Below are 19,605 nucleotides of genomic sequence, written 5' to 3' on the forward strand. Positions count from 1 at the left end.
TTTCCCCTTAAATTCCTCACAATGCTCTCTTGAGTATAAGAATCAAGTTTGTGTGTGTGTGTGTACATATAGACATACGATGTTAAATTAGCTAGTTGGAGGACAAGAACACCTATAGTATTAATGTGTGTGTGTGGTTGTATGAAGACAAATATGCAAAAAAATATATATTTTGTCTAGGGATGTTCTCATATATAGGAAAGTAATAAAAAATATGTGGAATAAATACCGCATTCTGGATATTGATTAGGAGGGAAGAAAGGGCCATGGAGGAGTAAAGTTTTTCTTAACCTGGATTAATTTTATAGTTATCTATACACTTTATCTGAAATATTTCATAAGTAGCAGAGGTTTTAGGGGATATAGTGTTTTTTTTCATAAGTCTAATCCATACTCAGCAAAGGCTTAATATTGAGCCAAGTGGAGAAGTTAAAAATATCAGTCCCATCATAGACTGGGCGCAGTGGCTCACGCCTGTAATTCCAGCACTTAGGGAGGCCGAGGCAGGTGGATCACTTGAAGCCAGGAGTTCGAGACCACCAGCCTGGCCAATACAGCAATACCCATCTGTACTAAAAATACAAAAAAAAAAAAAAAAAAATTAGCTGAGTGGTCAATATGTTACATATATGCCATTTCCAATTAGATGCATTGTTTAAGAACTGAGGCTGGATCAACTGGTAAAGGGTTCATTGGGAAGCAAATTTGGGGCAAGGCATGGTGGCTCCTGCCTGTGATCACAGAACTCTAGGAGGCTGAGGTGGGAGGATTCCTAGACGTTGGGAGTTCAAGATGAGCCTGAACAACATAGTGAGATCCCATCTCTACAAAAATTTTTTTTTTAATTAGGCAGGAGTCGTGGCACATGGCTGTAGTCCCAGCTACTCAGGATGTCAGGTGTCTCACACCTATAATCCCAGCTACTTGGGAGGCTAAGGCAGGAGAATCGAATGAACCCGGGAGGCAGAAGCTGCTGTGATCCAAGATCACGCCACTGCACTCTAGCCTGCGTGACACGGCAAGACTCTGTGTCAAAAAAAAAAAAAAAAATCAATCCCATCATGGTTGAAATTAACATTGGGCTATGTTCTTTGGGATTTTTTTGTGTATACATGTATGCACATGAACTGTACATACACTACATATGCAACTCATATAATTAATATACCATATATATAGTTCAGTACCCTGTCTTTTTTGTTATTTTAGTTTTCCTTTTACCTTAAGTACTAACATGTGGATGAGGCATTCTGGTTAAATTACAAGGTAAAAGACATAATACAACTTTGCTTTTTTTTTTGAAGGTTCTTGCTCTGTCACCCAGGCTGTAGTACAGTGGTGTGATCACAGCTCACTGTAGACTTGACCTCCTGGGCCCAAGCAGTCCTCCCACCTCAGCATCCTGAGTAGCTGGGACTACAGCCAATGTGCCACCACTCCTGCCTAATTTTTAATTTTTTTTGTAGAGATGGGATCTCACTAGGTTGCTCAGGCTCATCTTGAACTCCTGGGCTCAAGGAATCTTAACACCTTGACCTCCCAAAGTTCTGTGATCACAGGCAGGAACCACCATGACTTGCCCCAAATTTGCTTCCCAATGAACCCTTTACCAGTTGATCCAGCCTCAATTCTTGAACAATACATCTGATTGGAAATGGTATACATGTAACATATTGAATAATATTATATGTTTGGGTCTGTTCCTGAGATTTCTATAGAGTTCCTTTAATCTATATATCAAACACTCTGTCCAACAGTTATTTCATTATAGGTTCATGAAACGTAATACCTGACCATGTATTCCTACTCCTATTATTCACCCTTTTGATAGGTGAAATGAATAATAATAATAAAATATGCTAACAATTACAAGGTATATAGTATTAATAGACAAATTGCTTACTATAGATCATACAACCAAAAAGTGATGGTTCCCAGGGTCAAATTCAGAAACTTCTCACCCCAAGCCCACACCTCTAATCACTGTTTCTACACTGAGTGCTCCTCTGTGTTTGGGCTGAGGCCAACAAAGGGAAGGGACTTTCTCAAAGACCTGTGGTCAGTTGAGAGGTTTTGCAGCCAGGGCACAAGGTTAATGATTCTCATCTTCAGTCCAGCTGGCCCATTAATATTCCTGGATCTTCTGTACTATTTCTTCTTGGGGCTCAATAAGAATTCCAGAGGGATCATGGTGGATGGGAGGCAAGACTAGATTGCAGCTCCCACACGGACAGGCAGAACAGTGTATGGAGACTCGCATCATGTACTTTTGCTCCAGAACTACTGCAGAAATAAACCAGGAAAGCTGAGAGAACCCACAGACCTTCTGAAAGAAGATTTTTCCTGCAGGACCCAGGAGACACTCCACATACTGTGAGTGCCCAAGCTGTGGAAGTGGGAAAGGGGGATCATCTACCCCTGAACATACACCCTCACTGGGGAACCTGAAAGTCTAGATCATGGAAGAAGATTCTGACCTCACCTGGAGCTGAGTCAATTCAGAGAGCCTAGCGAAATACAGGGGTAGAGGAAGTAGGAGGAAAAACCCTGTGGGCTCCCTGGGTCCCCTAGGAAGCCATTTCTGCCTTGTCTCACAGAGGTCCTTGGGGAGGGCTACCAGAGCTACTGGGAAAAGACCACAGGGAGAAGGAAACCTCCAGTTGAACTCTGTAACAATTCCAACTGAATGTGAAGTCTCCTGGCCAGAATTCAGGGGAGGGCATGAATCTGGTGTGCAGACGCCACAGGCAGGGAAGCAACTGGTAGCCTGGGGCAAGTTCTCAGCCCTGCTCACCCACTGCCTGGAAACACACTTGGTGCTGTTGAGGGGACTACGGTGGGAGTGAGACCAGCCTCTTGGGTTGCATGGGAGCTGGGTGAGGCCTGTGACTGTCAGCTTTCCCCTACTTCCCTGACAACCTGCATGACACAGCAGAGGCAGCCATAATCCTCCTGGGAATTTAACTCCATTGACCTAGGAACCACATTCCCATCCCCCACAGCAGCTGCAGCAAGACCTGCTCAAGGAGAGTCTGAGCTCAGACATGCCTAGCCCTGCCTCCACTTGATGGTCCTTCCCTACCCACACTGGTAGCTGAAGACAAAGGGCATATATTCTTGGGAGTTCTAGGGACCCACCCACCACCTGATCCTCCCTATACTACCACAGCTGATGCTCTCTTCAAAGCGCCACCTCCTGGCAGAAGGCCAACCAGCAAAAAATACTGCATTAAACAACCAAAACCAAGAACCCTCACAGAATCCATTTTAGCCCCCTGCCACCTCCACTGGAGCAGGTGCTGGTATCCACAGCTGAGAGACCTGCAGATGGTTCACATCACAGGACTCTGTGCAGACAACCCCCAGTTCCAGCCTGAGCCTGGTAGACCTGCTAGGTGGCTAGATGCAGAAGAGAGATAACAATCACTACAGCTCAGCTCTCAGGAAGCCATATCCCTAGGAAAAGGCGGAGAGTACTACATGAAGAGAACACTCCATGGGACGAAAGAATCTGAACAGCAGCCTTGAGCCCTAGATCTTCCCTCTGACAGAGCCTACCTAAATGGGAAGGATCCAGAAAAACAATTCTAGTAATATGACAAAATAAGGTTCTTTAACAACCCCCAAAAATCACACTAGCTCACCAGCAATGGATCCATACCAAGAAGAAATCCCTGATTTACCCGAAAAAGAATTCAGAAGGTCAGTTATTAAGCTAATCAAAGAGGCACCAGAGAAAGGTGAAGTACAATTTAAGGAAATAAAAAAAGTGATACAAGAAACGAGGGGAGAAATCTTCAGTGAAACAGATAGCATAAATAAAAAACAATCAAAAGGAAATTATTTCAGGAAATAATAGACGCACTTACAGAAATGCAAAATGCTCTGAAAATTCTCAGTAATAGAATCGAACAAGCAGGAGAAGGAACTTCAGAATGCAAAGACAAGGTTTTCGAATTAACCCAATCCAACAAAAACAAAGAAAAAATAATAAAAAAATGAACAAAGTCTCCAAGAAGTCTGGGATTATGTTAAAAGACTAAACCTAAGAATAATCCATGTTCCTGAGGAAGAAGAGAAACCTAAAAGTTTGGAAAACATATTTGGGGGAATAATTGAGGACAACTTCCCAAGTCTTGCTATACTTAGACATCCAAATACAAGAAGCTCAAATAACACCTAGGAAATTCATTGCAAAAAGATCATCACCTAGGCCATTGGCCTCATGTCACCTAAAGTTAAGATGAAGGAAAGACTCTCAAGAGCTGTGAGGCAAAAGCGTCAGGGAATCTATACAGGAAAACCTATCAGATTAACAGCAGATTTCTCAGCAGAAACTGTATAAGCTAGAAGGGATTAGGGTCCTATCTTCAGCCTCCTTAAACAAAACAATTATCAGCCAAGAATTTTGTATCTGGTGAAACTAAGCTTCATAAATGAAAGATACAGTCTTTTTCAGATGAACAAATGCTGAGGGAATTTGACACTACCAAGCCAGCACTACAAGAAATGCTAAAAGGAGCTTTAAATCTTGAAACAAATCCTGGAAACACATCAAAACAGAACCTCTTTAAAGCATAAATCTCACAGGACCTATAAAACAAAAATATAATTTAAAAAACACAAGGTATACAGGAAAAAAATAGCATGATGAATGGAATAGTACCTCACATCTCAATACTAATCTTGAATATAAATGGCCTAAATGCTTCACTTAAAAGATACAGAATTGCAGAATGGATAAGAATTCACCAACCAACAATCTGCTGCCTTCAAGAGACCAACCTAACACATAAGGACTCATATAAACTTAAGGTAAAGGGGTAGAAAAAGACATTCCATGCAAATGGACACCAAAAGTGAGCAGGAGTAGCTATTCTTATATCAGACACACACACACACACACAAAAGCTCTAAAGTAACAGCAGTTACAAAAGATAAAGAGGGACAATATGTAACTGTAAAAGGCCTTGCCCAACAGGGAACTATCACAATCCTAAGGATATATGCGCCTAACACTGGAGCTCCCAAATTTATAAAACAATTACTACTACACCTAAGAAATGAGATAGACAGCAACACAATAATAGTGGGGGACTTCAATACTCCATTGACAGCATTAGACAGGTCACCAAGACAGAAAATCAACAAACAATGGATTGAAACTATACCCGAGAACAAATGAACTTAACATATATTTACAGAACATTCCATTTAACAACCACAGAATATACATTCTATTTAACAGAGAATTTGAAACTACCAAGCCAACACTACAAGAAATGCTAAAAGGAGCTCTAAATCTTGAAACAAATTCTGGAAACACATCAAAACGAACCTCTTTAAAGCATAAATCTCACAGGACCTACAAAACAAAAATACAATTTAAAAAAACACAAGGTAGATCAAGATAAACTCCAAGATAGACCATATGATAGGCCACAAAACGAGTCTCAATAAATTTAAGAAAATTGAAATTATATCAAGCACTCTCTCAGACCACAGTGGAATAAAACTGAAAATCAACTCCAAAAGGAACCTTCAAAACCATGCAAATACATGGAAATTAAATAACCTGCTCCCGAATGATCATTGGGTCAAAAACGAAATCAAGATGGAAATTTAAAAATCTTCAAACTGAACAACAATAGTGACATAGCCTATCAAAACCTCTGGGATACAGCAGAGGTGATGCTAAGAGTAAAGTTCATAGCCCTAAACACCTATGTCAAAAAGTCTGAAAGAGCACAAACAGACAATCTAAGGTCACGCCTCCAGGAATCAGAGAAACAAGAACAAACCAACCTCAAACCCAGCAGAAGAAAGGAAACAACCAAGATCAGTGCAGAACTAAATAAAATTAAAACTAAGAAAATCAATACAAAAGATAAATGAAACAGAAAGGTGGTTCTTTGAAAAGATAAATAAAATTGATAGACCATTAGCAAGATTAACCAAGAAAAGAAGAGAGAAAATCCAAATAAGCTCAGTTAGAAACAAAACAGGAGATATTACAACTGACACCACAGAAATATAAAAGATAATTGAAGGCTAATATGAACACCTTTACAGAAATAAACTAGATAACCAAGGGGAGATGGATAAATTCCTGGAAATATACAACCCTCCTAGATTAAACCAGGAAGATACAGAATCTCTGAATAGACCAATAACAAGCAGCGAGATTGAAACTGTAATTTAAAAATTGCCAACAAAAAAAGTCCAGGAGCAGATGGATTCATAGCTGAATTCTATCAGACATTCAAAGAAGAATTGGTACCAATCCTATTGACACTATTCTAAAAAACAGAGAAAGAGGGAATCCTCCCTAAACCATTCTGCAAAGCCAGTATCACCTTAATACCAAAACCAGGGAAGGACATAACAAAAAAGAAAACTACAGACCAATATCCCTGATGAACACAGATGTAAAAATCCTTGGCCAGGCGTGATGGCTCATGCCTGTAATCCCAGCACTTTGGGAGGCCAAGGCAGGTGGATCACTTGAGGTCAGGTGTTTGAGACCAGCCTGGCGTACATGGTGAAACCCCGTCTCTACTAAAAATACAAAAAGTAGCCAGGTGTGGTGGCATGCACTTGTAATCCTAGCTACTTTGGAGGCTGATACGGGATCGCTTGAACCTGGGAGGCGGCGGAGGCTGGAGTGAGCCGAGATCACACCACTGCACTCTAGCCTGGGCAACAGAGTGAGACTCCATCTCAAAAAAAAAAAAAAAAGAAAAGAAAAGAAAAGAAAAAAAATCATCAACAAAATACTAGTGAACTGAATCCAACAACATATCAAAAAGAAAATCCACCATGATCAAGTAGGTTTCATACCAGGGATGCAGGGATGGTTTAACATACACAAGTCATAAATGTGATATACCACATAAACAAATTTAAAAACAAAAATCACATGACCATCTCAATAGACACAGAAAAAGCATTTGACAAAATCCAGCATCCCATTATGATTAAAAATCTCAGAAAAACTGGCATATAAGGGACATAACTCAATGTAATAAAAACAATCTATGACAAACCCACAGCCAACATAATACTGAATGGGGAAAAGTTAAAAGCATTCCCTCTGAGAACTGGAACAACACAAGGATGTCCACTCTCACCACTCCTATTCAACACAGTAGTAGAAGTCCTAACCAGAGAAATCAGACAAGAGACAGAAATAAAGGGGATCCACATTGGTAAAGAGGAAGTCAAACTGTCGCTGTTTGCTGATATGATTGTATACTTAGAAAACCCTGAAGACTCCTCCAAAAAGCTCCTAGGACTGATAAACTAATTCAGCAAAGTTTCCAGATACAAAATTAATATACAGAAATCAGTAGCTCTCCTATACACCAACAGCAACCAAGCTGAGAATCAAATCAAGAACTCAACTCCTTTTTACAATAGCTGCAAAAAAATAAAATAAAATACTTAGGAATACACCTAATCAAGGAGGTAAAAGTCCTCTACAAGGAAAACTACAGAACACTGCTGAAAGAAATCATAGATGACACAAACAAATGGATACACATCCTATGCCCATGGATGAGTACAATCAATATTGTGAAAATGACCATACTGCCAAAAGCAATCTACAAATTCAATGCAATTCCTATCAAAATACCACCATCATTCTTCACAGAACTAGCAAAAACAATGCTAAAATTCACATGGAACCAAAAAAGAGCCTGTATAGCCAAAGCAAGATTAGGCAAAAAGAACAAATCTGGAGGCATTACATTACCTTATTTCAAACTATACTATAAGGCCATAGTCACCAAAACAGCATGGTACTGGTATAAAAATAGGTACATAGACTAATATAACAGAATAGAGAACCCAGAAACAAAGCCAAATACTTAGAGCCAACTGATCTTCGACAAAGCAAACAAAAACATCAAGTAGGAAAAGGACACCCTATTCAACAAATGGTGGTGGGATAATTGGCAAGCCACAGGTAGGACGATGAAACTGGATCCTCATCTCTCATCTTATAAAAAATCAACTAGAGATGGATCAAGAACTTAAATCTAAGACCTGAAACTATAAAAATTCTAGAAGATAACATCAGAAAAACCATTCTAGGTATTGGCTTAGGCAAGGATTTCATGATAAGAAACCAAAAGCAAATGCAATAAAAACAAAGATAAATTGCTGGGACTTAATTAAACTAAAGAGCGTTTGCATGGCAAAAGGAACGGTCAGCAGAGTAAACAGACAACTCACAGAGTGGGAGAAAATCTTCACAATCCATACATCTGATAAAGGACTAATATCCACAGCTTACAACAAACTCAAACAAATTAACAAGAAAAAAAACCAAACAAACCCATCAAAAAGTGGGCCAAGGACATGAATAGACAATACTCAAAAGAAGATATACAAATGGCCAACAAATATGAAGAAAAGCTCAACATCACTAATCATCAGGGAAATACAAATAAAAACAACGATGGAATATCACCATACTCCTGCAAGAATAGCCATAATCAAAAAATTTAAAAAAAAAAGATGTTGGTATAGATGCAGTGAAAAGGAAACCCTTCTACACTGCTGGTAGGAATGTAAACTAGTACAATCACTATGGAAAACAGTGTGGAGATTCCTTAAAGAACCAAAAGTAGAACTACCATTTGATCCAGCAATCCCACTACTGAGTATCCACCCAGAGAAAAAGAAGTCATTATACAAAAAAGATACTTGTACCCACACATTTATAGCAGAACAGTTTGCAATTGCAAAAATGTGGAACCAACCCAAATGCCCATCAATCAATGAGTAGATAAGGAAACTGTGGTATATATCTATATATGTGATGGAATACTACTCAGCCATAAAAAGGAATGAATTAATGGCATTTCTAGCAACCTGTATGAGATTGGAGATTATTATTGTTAGTGAAGTAACTCAGGAATGTAAAACCAAACATCATATGTTCTCACTCATAAGTGGCAGCTAAGATAGGAGGTTGCAAAGAATGACACAATGGAATGTGGGGACTCAGGGGGAAAGCGTAGGAAGGAAGTGAGGGATAAAAGTCTACAAGTTGGGTTCAGTGTATACTGCTCAGGTGATAGGTGCACCAAAATCTCACAAAATACCACTAAAGAACTTACTCATGTAACCAAATACCACCTGTTCCCCAAAAACGTGGAAATTTTTAAAAAGGTAAATAACTAGTATTGTACTAATACAAAAGAAATGAAAAGGAAAATAAAATAACAAAAATGAAAGAAATTCCTTTACCCATGTCACCCTAGAAAGAAAGAAAGAAACCAAAAATCATGTGGAATAAAAAGAATGAAAAGTCCTCAGGTCACTTTCTGCAGCTACATTTCCAGATACACTCTGTTTCAAATTTTCTATTTTATTACACGTAGGTATTTTATCTTGGTACCAGCAATCATTCTTCTAAGAATTTATCCCAAAAACACAATGAAAAAAGACCAAATGGCATAAACACAAGGCCATTACTGGCAGAACAAATCATAACAGCAGGAGACTAGAAATAAAACAAATGTCCACCAATAAGGGATTTATTGAATAATCTAAGGTACATCTGTATCCTAGAATACTATGCAGCAATAAAAAGCAAGGACTCCTTCTCTATACTGCTATGTATTGATCTCTAGAATATATTCTTAAGTGGAAAAAATGAGGTGCAGAAATATGTTTGAGCTGTTGCTGTTTATTATGGTAGACATTAGCCACACATGGCTATTTAAATTTAGGTTGATTAAATTTAGATGAAATTAATAATTCAGTTCTTCAATCACAATCACCACATTTTGAGTGTTCAACAACCACAGGGACCTAGTGGCTACTGTGGTGAACAGTGTAGACATAGACTCTTTTTATCTCTGCAGAAATCGTATTGGACTCCACTGAAGTAGAGTAGCCTACTTTTAAACCATAAAATAGGAGAAAATAATGTATTTGCTTATAATTTTAAAATTAGAAGGCCAAAACAAACATTGATAAAAATGATTATGCATAAAGGGATAGAAGAGCAGCCCAGGATTAAAGACAATCATGTGTATCATCTCAAAATATAACACATACTTAATGGTTTCAAGCACTGAAAAGGATAAGTAATAATGACCAACCCAATAGTAATGGACAACTCTAGTACCAAGAATGAGACCTCTAAAACATTTCCCACTAAAAAGAACCAGACTCCCTTGGAAAAATGTCTGACTCCAGGTCTGGGGTAGGAATGGTACCAGAAGAGTCTAGACCAAACTAACATACTCAAAACCATGTCAAGAATAAGTTGAGCTAAAGGAGCTTCCATTCACAAAGATAGAAAAATCTGAACATCAATAAAAATACTGCAATAGGTTAAAACACATCAAATACAGAAACATTTGGAGTTTATGAAAACACTTTAAAATAATAATAGAACAGAACAAAACAAAACAAAATCAACTCATTGCTCCCCTTTGAAGAATCCTAGGAGAACAACCCATTATTTTGAAAAGTAGAAATACAACAAAAGAATTAAACATTCATCTTATTTTCCTATGCATACCATACTAACCTATAGTTGATGACGGGATGTTTCTTTTATAGAATAATTCAAGCTAATAAATGCCAAAAATAGAATTAGAACATCACCCTGCTACAACTTTTAATGAAATGTGGATTTATACAACAATCTTTAGAGGCTGCAAAATACTTGAGGTATAATGCAGATGGAAATTTTTATAATCAGTAAATCTAACAACTTTTGAACCTAGTGATCAAAGGAGAGACAACTAGATACAATGAGCCTCCTCCTGGTATAATGCTATAGGAATAAACACCACCACATATTAGGTACTTCTGTCAAGAAATCTGAATTGGATCAAGACTCTAAATCTAATACAAATTTAAAGGAAAAGAAGTTGCCAGTGGAATATAATAAACAACACAATAAGGATATAAGTCAGAAAAATCCACAAAGCAAACTCCACAGGGCAAAATATCTTAAGCAAATAAATTGGAATGTGTGATGGTTAATTTTATGTGTCAACTTGACTGAGCAACAAAGGGCCCAGATGTTTTATCAAACATTATTCTGGGCTGGGCACGGTGGCTCATGCCTGTAATCCCAGCACTTTGAAAGGCCGAGGTAGGCAGGTCACTTAAGGCCAGGAGTTCAAGACCAGCCGGGCCAACAGCAAAACCCTGTCTCTACTAAAAACACAAAAATTATCCAGGTGTGGTGGCACACGCCTGTAATCCCAGCTACTGAGGTGGCTGAGGCAGGAGAATTGCTTGAACCTGGGAGGTGGAGGTTGCAGTGAGCTGAGATGGTGCCACTGCACTCCAGCCTGGGCAACAGAGTAAATTCTTGTCTTAAAAAAAAAAAAAGTTATTCTTGGTGTGTCTTTGATGGTGTCTCTGGATAAGATTAACATTCAGATGGGTGAACTGAGTAAAGCAGTTTGCCTTCTCTAATGTGCATGGGCCTCGTCCAATCAATTGAAGATGTGAACAGAACAAAAAGGCTGACCAGGAGGAATTTCTCTGCCTCATTTCCTGAACTGAAACGTTGGTCTTTTCCTGCCTTTGGACATGAATTCAAATCACCTTTTCTTGTGTTTCTAGCCAGCAGCCTTTTGGCCTGGAATTTACAACATTAACTCTCCTGCTCTCCTGATTCTCAGACCTTCAGTTTTGAATAGGAACTATACCATAGGCTCTCCTGGAAATCAAGTTTGCCTACTGCAGATGTTGACAAATCTCAGCCTTCATAATTACATGAGCCAATTACTTATAATAAATCTTTATCACTATGGCTCAACTTACAATTTTTCAACATTATGGTGGTACAAAAGTGATATGCATCCAGTAGAAACTGTACTTTGAGTACTCATACAACTGTTTTTCTCTTTCTGTACAGTATTCAATAAATTACACAAGATATTCAATATTTTATTATAAAATAGACTTTGTATTGAATGATTTTGCCCAGGTGTAGGCTAATGTAGGGGTTCTGAGTGTGTTTAAGGCAAATTAGGTTAAGCTGTGATGTTCAGTAGGTTAGGTGTATTAAGTGCATTTTTGACTTATGATATTTTCAACTTAGGATAGGTTTATTGGAATGTAACTCTGTAATAAGGACCCTCTGTGTGTGTGTGTGTGTGTGTACATATGTGTGTTTGTGTGTATGTGTATACACATACAGGCATATTACTGTACTTTGCTTTATTGCACTTCACAGATATTTCATGTTCTTTTACAAACAGAAGTTTTGTGGCAACCTTGCATCAAGTATGTCTATTAGCACCATTTTTCCAATAGCATGTGTTCACTTTGTGTCTCTGTCATATTTTGGTAATACTCACAATATTTCAAACTTTTTCATTATTATTGTAATAGCTGTTGTGGTGATCTTTGAACAGTGGTCCTTGATGTTACTGTTGTAATTGTTTTGGGGCAGGCACTACAAACTACACCCATCTAAGATGACTAACTTAATTGATACATGTATGTGCTCTGACTGCTTCACTGACTGGCTGTTTCTTGGTCTCTCTCCCTGTCCTCAGGCCTCCCTATTCCCTGAGACACAACAATATTGCAATTAGGCTATTATATTAACCCTACAATGGCTTTGAATGTTCAGGTGAAAAGACGAGTCCCATGTCTATCACTTTAAATCGAAAGCTAGCAATGATTACACTGAGTGAGCAAGGCATGTCAAAAGTCGAGACAGGCCTCTGGCACCAAACAGCCAGGTTGTGAACACAAAGTAAATGTTTTTCAAGGAGATTAAAAGTTATCCTCTAGTGAACACATGAATGAAAAGAATGCAAAACAGCCTTATTGCTGATAAGGAGAAAGTTTTAGTGACCTGGATAGAAGATCAAATCAGCCACAACATTCCCTTAAGCCAAAGCCTAATCCAGAGCAAGGCTCTAACTCTATTCAATTCTATGAAGGCTAAGAAACATGAGGAAGCAGCAGAAGAAAAGTGTAGCCAGAAGAAAAGTTGGGGCTAGCAAAGGTTGGTTCTTGAGGTTTAAGGAAAGAACCCATCTCCACAACATGAAAGTGCAAGGTGAAGTAGCATGTGCTCATGTAGAAGCTACAGCAAATTATCCAGAGACATAGGTAAAATAATTGATGAGGGTTGCTATACTAAACAAAGTATTTTCAATGTAGAGAAAACAGTTTTATAGTGGAAGAAGATGCCATGTAGAACTTTCATAGCTAGAAAGTAGAAAACAATGCCTGGCTTCAAGGCTTCAAGGACAGACTGACTCTTTTTTTAGGGGCTAATAAAGCTGGTGACTTAAAATTGAAGCCAATGTTCTGAATATCCTAGGGCCCTTAAAAATTATGCTAAATATACTCTGCTTGCATTCTAGAAATAAAACAACAAGCCTAAATGACAGCACCCCTGTTTATAGCATGGTTTACTGAATACTTTAAGCCCACTATTGAGGCCTACTGCTCAGTGATTCCTCTGGTGGACCCAGGCAAAGTAAATGGAAAAATCTTCTAGAAAGAATTCATCATTTTACATGTCTTTGTGAACATTGTGATTCAGAGGAAGAGGTCAAAATATCAACATTAAAAAGAATTTGGAAGAAGTTGATTCCAATCCTCATGGATGACTCTGAGGGGTTCAAGATCTCAGTGGAAGAATAACTGCAGATGTGATGGAAACAGCAAGAGATCTAGAATTAAAGTGGAGCCTGAAGATGTGATGGAATTGCTGCAATCTCATGATCAAACTTGAACAGATAAGGAGTTTTTTCTTCTGGATGAGTAAAGAAAGTGGTTGCTTGAGATGGAATCTACTTCTGGTGAATATGCAGTGAACATCATTCAAATGACAACAAAAGGTTTAGAATATTACATAAACTTGATAAAGCAGTGGCAGGGTTTGAGAAGATTGACTTTAATTTTGAAATAACTTCAACTCTGGGTAAAATGCTATCAAATAGTATCACATGCTTACGGAAAAATCTTTTGTGAAAGGAAGAGTCAATGGATGCAGCAAACTTCATCGTTGTCTTATCTTAAGAAATTATTAGAACTATGCCAACTTTCAGCAACCACCACCCTGATCTGTTAGCCATCAACGGCATCAAGGCCCTCCACCAACAAAAAGATAATGATTCACTGAAGGCTCAGATGATTGTTAGCAGTTTTTAGCAATAAAGTATTTTAAAATTAAGGTAAGTACACTATTTTTATAGACATAATGCTATTGCATATTTAATAGACTATAGTAGTATAAACGTAACTTTTATACGCAGTGGGAAACCATAAAATTCATGTGACTTGCTTAATATGGTATTTGCTTTATTGCAGTGGTCTACAACTGAACCTGTAACATCTCTGCAATGTCTCTGTGTGTGTGTGTGTATATATAAATATATATACATATATACATACATATATACGAGTGTGTGTATGTGTGTATGTATACATACATATATACACACACATATACATGTATATATACACATATATATATGAGTAGTTCTGTTTTGTTGGAGAACTCTAAGGTAGAAGGTTGAAAAAAAGGATAGACCTTCTTTGAATTAAAAGGGACTTAACACTTTGGAGAAATTACCATTAAAACCAGGAGGAGAACCTCACCAGAACAACAAAAGTGGAAAAGATGGAAAATATCAAGTGTTGGTGAGGATATGGATTAAGTGAAACTCTCACACACTGCTGGTGGGAATATAGATTGAAAAAAAAGACGCTGTAAAAACTGCTTGGTGGTATCTACGGAGCCACATACGGACATTCCCTATGACTCAGGAATGCTATTTTTTGGTATACGCCCAAGAGAGATGAAAATATATGTCCATCTATTTGATACAAACAAAAATGTTCATATGATCATTACTCATGATAAGTCAAAAACTGGAAAATACCCAAGTTTTTATAACAGGTAACTATATTATGAAATATCCAAACAATATAATACTTTACAGCAACGAGAATGAATAATCTACAACTACAAACAGCAATATACGTTAATCTCACACACATTATGTTGACTGAAGGGAGCCAGATACAAGAGAGTGCATGCTGTATGATTCCAGTAATATTTCTTCTAACCTCCTGATAAAGTTTGAGGAAGGAGAATATCAACAACCCGTTTCTTTTTCTTTTAAGTTACTTAGTGTCCTCTTATGTTATGTAGCGTAACCTCAGAGAAGCAAAGCAAGTTTCTTCTAAGCCCTTTAGAAGTGAACAACTGCATATAAGATCAAAGGCTAATACTATGTCTGGTGGACAGACCACTGTGTGTGAGTGATTCAGACGAGAATCATACATGGATGCTCTCAGTCTGCACAAAATCCCACAGTGGTCAATGAGTCACCATGGTAACCATGCTGGCCAAGGAAAGGTGGAAAAAAAGCAAAGGATAATCACTCTGATTTGGTTCATAAAATGTGCAAAGAATTGAAAGAGACTGACATGAACACATTAACACTCCTTAAGTGTTCCTAACAATAGATACTCATCACAACTTCAGTGATATAAACATATACATATGTGCATGTACATACACTGATGTATCCACATGCTCTCTCCCTCGCTCTCACCACCAAAGAACTCATGATTCATCACGTGAGGAAGAAAAACACAATTCAACTGATTCAATTCTAACCACAAATATAAAATTGGAAGTACTATAACTATTCTTTTATAGATTGATCTTTCTAGAGTTAACCTGTAGATTGTCTCTAGGCCTTTTCTTCCTTTCTTGAGTTGGATGACTCAGTTTTGTTATGATGGCTGTTCTCCCCAAAATGATCTATGCTTTCAATGGAATCCCAGTCAAAATACTAGCATAAATTTTTTTCTAGAAATTAACAAGCTGATATTAAAATTCATGTGGAATTCCCTCAATTTTTGTTTTTCTGATTTAAAGTCTTTAAAAAAATGTAAAATGAGGCTAAAGCTGATAGACTGCAAGGAGAAATATTAATACATGAATCAAACTGCTAGGAACACCTTCTAACCAACTGCATAGTTCAACCCCCAACTGGGAGATACATGGAAATGACTTATACAGTCAGAAAAAAATTTGTATTTATTACAAGTGCATATTAAGATCAAGTTCTTTCTTCAGTGTGGGTAATTCATTGCTTTCAAAGCAGGCATCACTTAGATGGGTGTCAAGGGCTACTTCAAAGCATGCAGCTGCTGATGAAAGGAAATTCCCCCTGCTGTCTTCCCCAGTGATGAGATGAAAGTAGCTTCTTTACTTTTAGGCTATTTTGTGAACCTCACAGGAGCTATTCCACCACATGCTTTTGTTCAGATCTATGAACTCACCATAAGCAGGTGTCATGTCCTACCAGGGATGTAAGTGCTGGTGGTCTCCTAGGATTGTTGCCCTTTAAGTCAGGCGTAGAAGCTTTGGCAGCCATCATGACCCAAATCCTCAGAATCTGCCTCTTTCAGACACCTGATAGGAGCTCAGACATCCACATGAAGAGCTGCACAAGGAGAGAAAGAACCCAGCAATCACTGTGCTTTCTTAGAGTAATTATGTGCCTGGCACCATGATAGGCACTGGGTTAGTGAACAATGACACTGATACAATTGGGCAGTGATCATAACAATTAGAAGGGTCATCAGTGGGTTTCTCACTAGGACCTTTTTCTTCTCCTTTCTTCATCTATCTTCTAACAACAAAATTGAAAAAGAATGAGAAGTGACCTCAACTCACACAGGCATTCCTGATTCTGCAATAACCACAGGGCTATGGGCTTGCATTTGTGTTATTACAATCCTGGTTGCAGCAATCCTGTATGTGAGCCTTTTTTTTTTTTTTTTTTTTTTTTTTTTTTTTTTAGACAGAGTCTTGCTTTGTTGCCCAGGTTGGAGGGCAGTGGCACGACCTCAGCTCACTACAAGCTCCGCCTCCTGGATTCACACCATTCTCCTGCCTCAGCCTCCCGAGTAGCTGGGACTACAGGCACCCGCCACCACACCTGGCTAATTTTTTTGTATTTTTAGTAGAGACGGAGTTTCACTGTGTTAGCCAGGATGGTCTCGATCTCCTGACCTTGTGATCCTCCCGCCTCGGCCTCCCAAAGTGCTGGGATTACAGGCGTGAGCCACCGCGCCCGGCCGTATGTGAGCATTCTTATCCCCATTTTACAGAGGAGGAAGCTGAGGTCAAAGAGAGTCATTATCAGTCTCATCCTCCCACATCTGGCCTTTATGTGGAAAGTAGCTACAGGACACCCTGGAGCAATACGCAACACTCACTGGGGTGAGAAAGAGCCCCATATCTCTCTCATTCATCCCAGGGCAGTTCAGCCCCCACCATGGGGCACCCACACCCTCAGCTGAGTCCCAGACACCTGAAGGTAGGACCTTGCTCTCATAGCCATATTCTTCTAGGTCTTCTGCTCTATTAAAAGATGCAGAAGCCCCATAATAACTTCAGGTTTCCATGGCAACTGTGATGCATTGACTTGTCCTCTATATCTCACAAGCCTTTGCATAGTTCCTTTGCCTATAGCTGAAAGCAAAATACCTTCACACTTTAGACCACCACTTGCAAAAGCATACTCACTAGAGGAACTAGGCTGGGACCCAGGCAATTGGGGGAACTCTGCCCAGTTTGGTAGAAGAAAGCAGGTCCCTGTGGTCAAAAATTTTATTTGTTTAAAAGTGACAGTAGAGGAGTATCACCAGTATCCAGAGACCCAGGAGGTACCCCAGGGCTCTTGGTGATGAACTAGCCCTCTGAGAGTGAACTTGCAAAACTCACACATCATGCTAAGTGGTTAGTCATCTGTGGCGGAAAACTAGAGACTATCTATAATCATATTTATGATTAAAATGATCTAAATGATCTAAAATACCATAAAATGTCATTTAAGGAATCTCACATTTATTTCATGGAAGCAGGCCTATAATAATATAATCATTTAGTAGGCAGACATCTAGTCAATTCAATAATACATTGGGTTACCCTGGAAAATTTTTATCTTACATTTTTGATACTTTTTCCATGTGAAGAGACATCCATGAAAAACAAACAAACAAACAAAGATGTAGCCTCTCTATACACTCCCTCACTCCTTCTCTATCACAGGAATGACTTAACTGATTGGTAAATCTGAAAGGAGAAATGGGTTGTTCAACCCAGGTCCTCTCCCTTCAAAATTCTAAATAGTAAGCTGCCCTTCTGGGCAATCATTCTGCTCTGTCCTCAGTGATGGGTCTTACAACAGGCCTACAGCTTTACTCCCCTTTCTGTGCCTCACTGGCTCCTCAACTCTTTCTACGGTCTTGCTTTACAATGCTTTCGTGTTTAAGAAGCCCCCAAAATACCTTTCTGCTCTTTGTCTGAACTCTAAACCAACTAAAAAAAAAATCACAAAAAACTAATAAGCATAATACATTGACCTTATTCCTCATAAAAGTGATATTGGACAATATGACTTAGATTTACTGTCACATGGGCTTTCTATGAATGAACCCCAGAACTGGACAGATTAGTCCATCCAGCAGTGCTGCACTGGGACAGTCACAAAGGTCAAGGAGTGCAATGAACAGTTAACCACGTGCTGTCTCCTGAGGAGCCCTGACTAAGTGTACCCAAGGAAAGTAATCTCCTTGCCAAGGGCTATCCCTGTAGCAGGAGAAAGTATCTCAGGACACCTTCTTTGAAAAACAGTTCACAAGTGGTAGATATCCCTTGTCTCAATAGCATATTCATCAAGCAACCTGCTGAAGATATGATTTTCCATATGGCTTGGGAGTAGCATGTAGTAACAGCCTCTGAATTCCTTAAAATGAGTAATTGCAGTGGAAGCTCCTTTTATGGAGGGAGATTTGAATTAGGTTCTAAATTCCAAGAGCGGGTTGAAAATCATATATTGTGAAATTTTCCCTTGAAAAATCACTTCAAGAAGGAATTGAGGAAATGTTCATAATTCAATACCCACACATAAACTCATATGCAGATTATGGCAAAATTTATAACAAAGTCCTACCAAGGCTTTAAGGCTAACAGAATCTCTACAAATTCCAGTATAATAGATTAGAGAAAAAGAGGGAAAGTTCACCAAATCCACATGTTTTGGATATTCATTTCTACTTAACAAAACGTCCCAAACAATAGCCATTTATTATCTCTCAGGATTTTGTGTGTTCACTAGGCTCCGCTGGATGATTTCTGCTCAATGTGGTATCTATCACCAGGGACTGCAATCATCTGAATACAGACAAATGCATCCTGGGACTTCCAAAAAAGCTCACTGACATGGATGACTGATGCTGGCATCTGCTGGCAGCTCAGCGGAGGCTACTGTGTAGAGCACCTTGGTTTAATACAGAGTCTTCCGTGGGAAGCATAGAAAGATAAAACACAGTACATCTAGGTAAATCTGAATGTTTTAGTGTATATAATTTTGTTTATCTGAAGTTCAAATTCAACTAGTCATACTGTTTTGTTTTGTTTTGTTTTGTTTTAAATCTGGAAAGTCTAAGGGGTGACCCTGTGAATCCGTAAGTTTAATGACCATCTGACAGGATTCTTCCAATGGGAAAGGTCTGGCAAAAACAAGCAGATCAGATTGTCAAAAAAAAAAAAAAAAAAAAAAAGACAAA

General features: G+C 38.6%; 1 protein-coding gene across 8 annotated transcripts in view; it reads right to left on the reverse strand.

Annotated features, from left to right (window-relative positions):
- Positions 1 to 19,605, reverse strand: part of LOC103232380 (ras-related protein Rab-40A-like) — a 186,544-nt gene that overhangs the window by 133,081 nt on the left and 33,858 nt on the right. For all 8 annotated transcript variants that reach the window (XR_012091932.1, XR_012091927.1, XR_012091929.1 and 5 more), the window contains exon 3: positions 16,309 to 16,472. The gene's annotated coding sequence lies outside the window, so the exon portion shown is untranslated. The remainder of the gene's footprint in view (positions 1 to 16,308; positions 16,473 to 19,605) is intronic.

The sequence above is a fragment of the Chlorocebus sabaeus genome, chromosome X (genome assembly GCF_047675955.1).
Source record: "Chlorocebus sabaeus isolate Y175 chromosome X, mChlSab1.0.hap1, whole genome shotgun sequence".
Classification (NCBI taxonomy): Eukaryota; Metazoa; Chordata; class Mammalia; order Primates; family Cercopithecidae; genus Chlorocebus; species Chlorocebus sabaeus.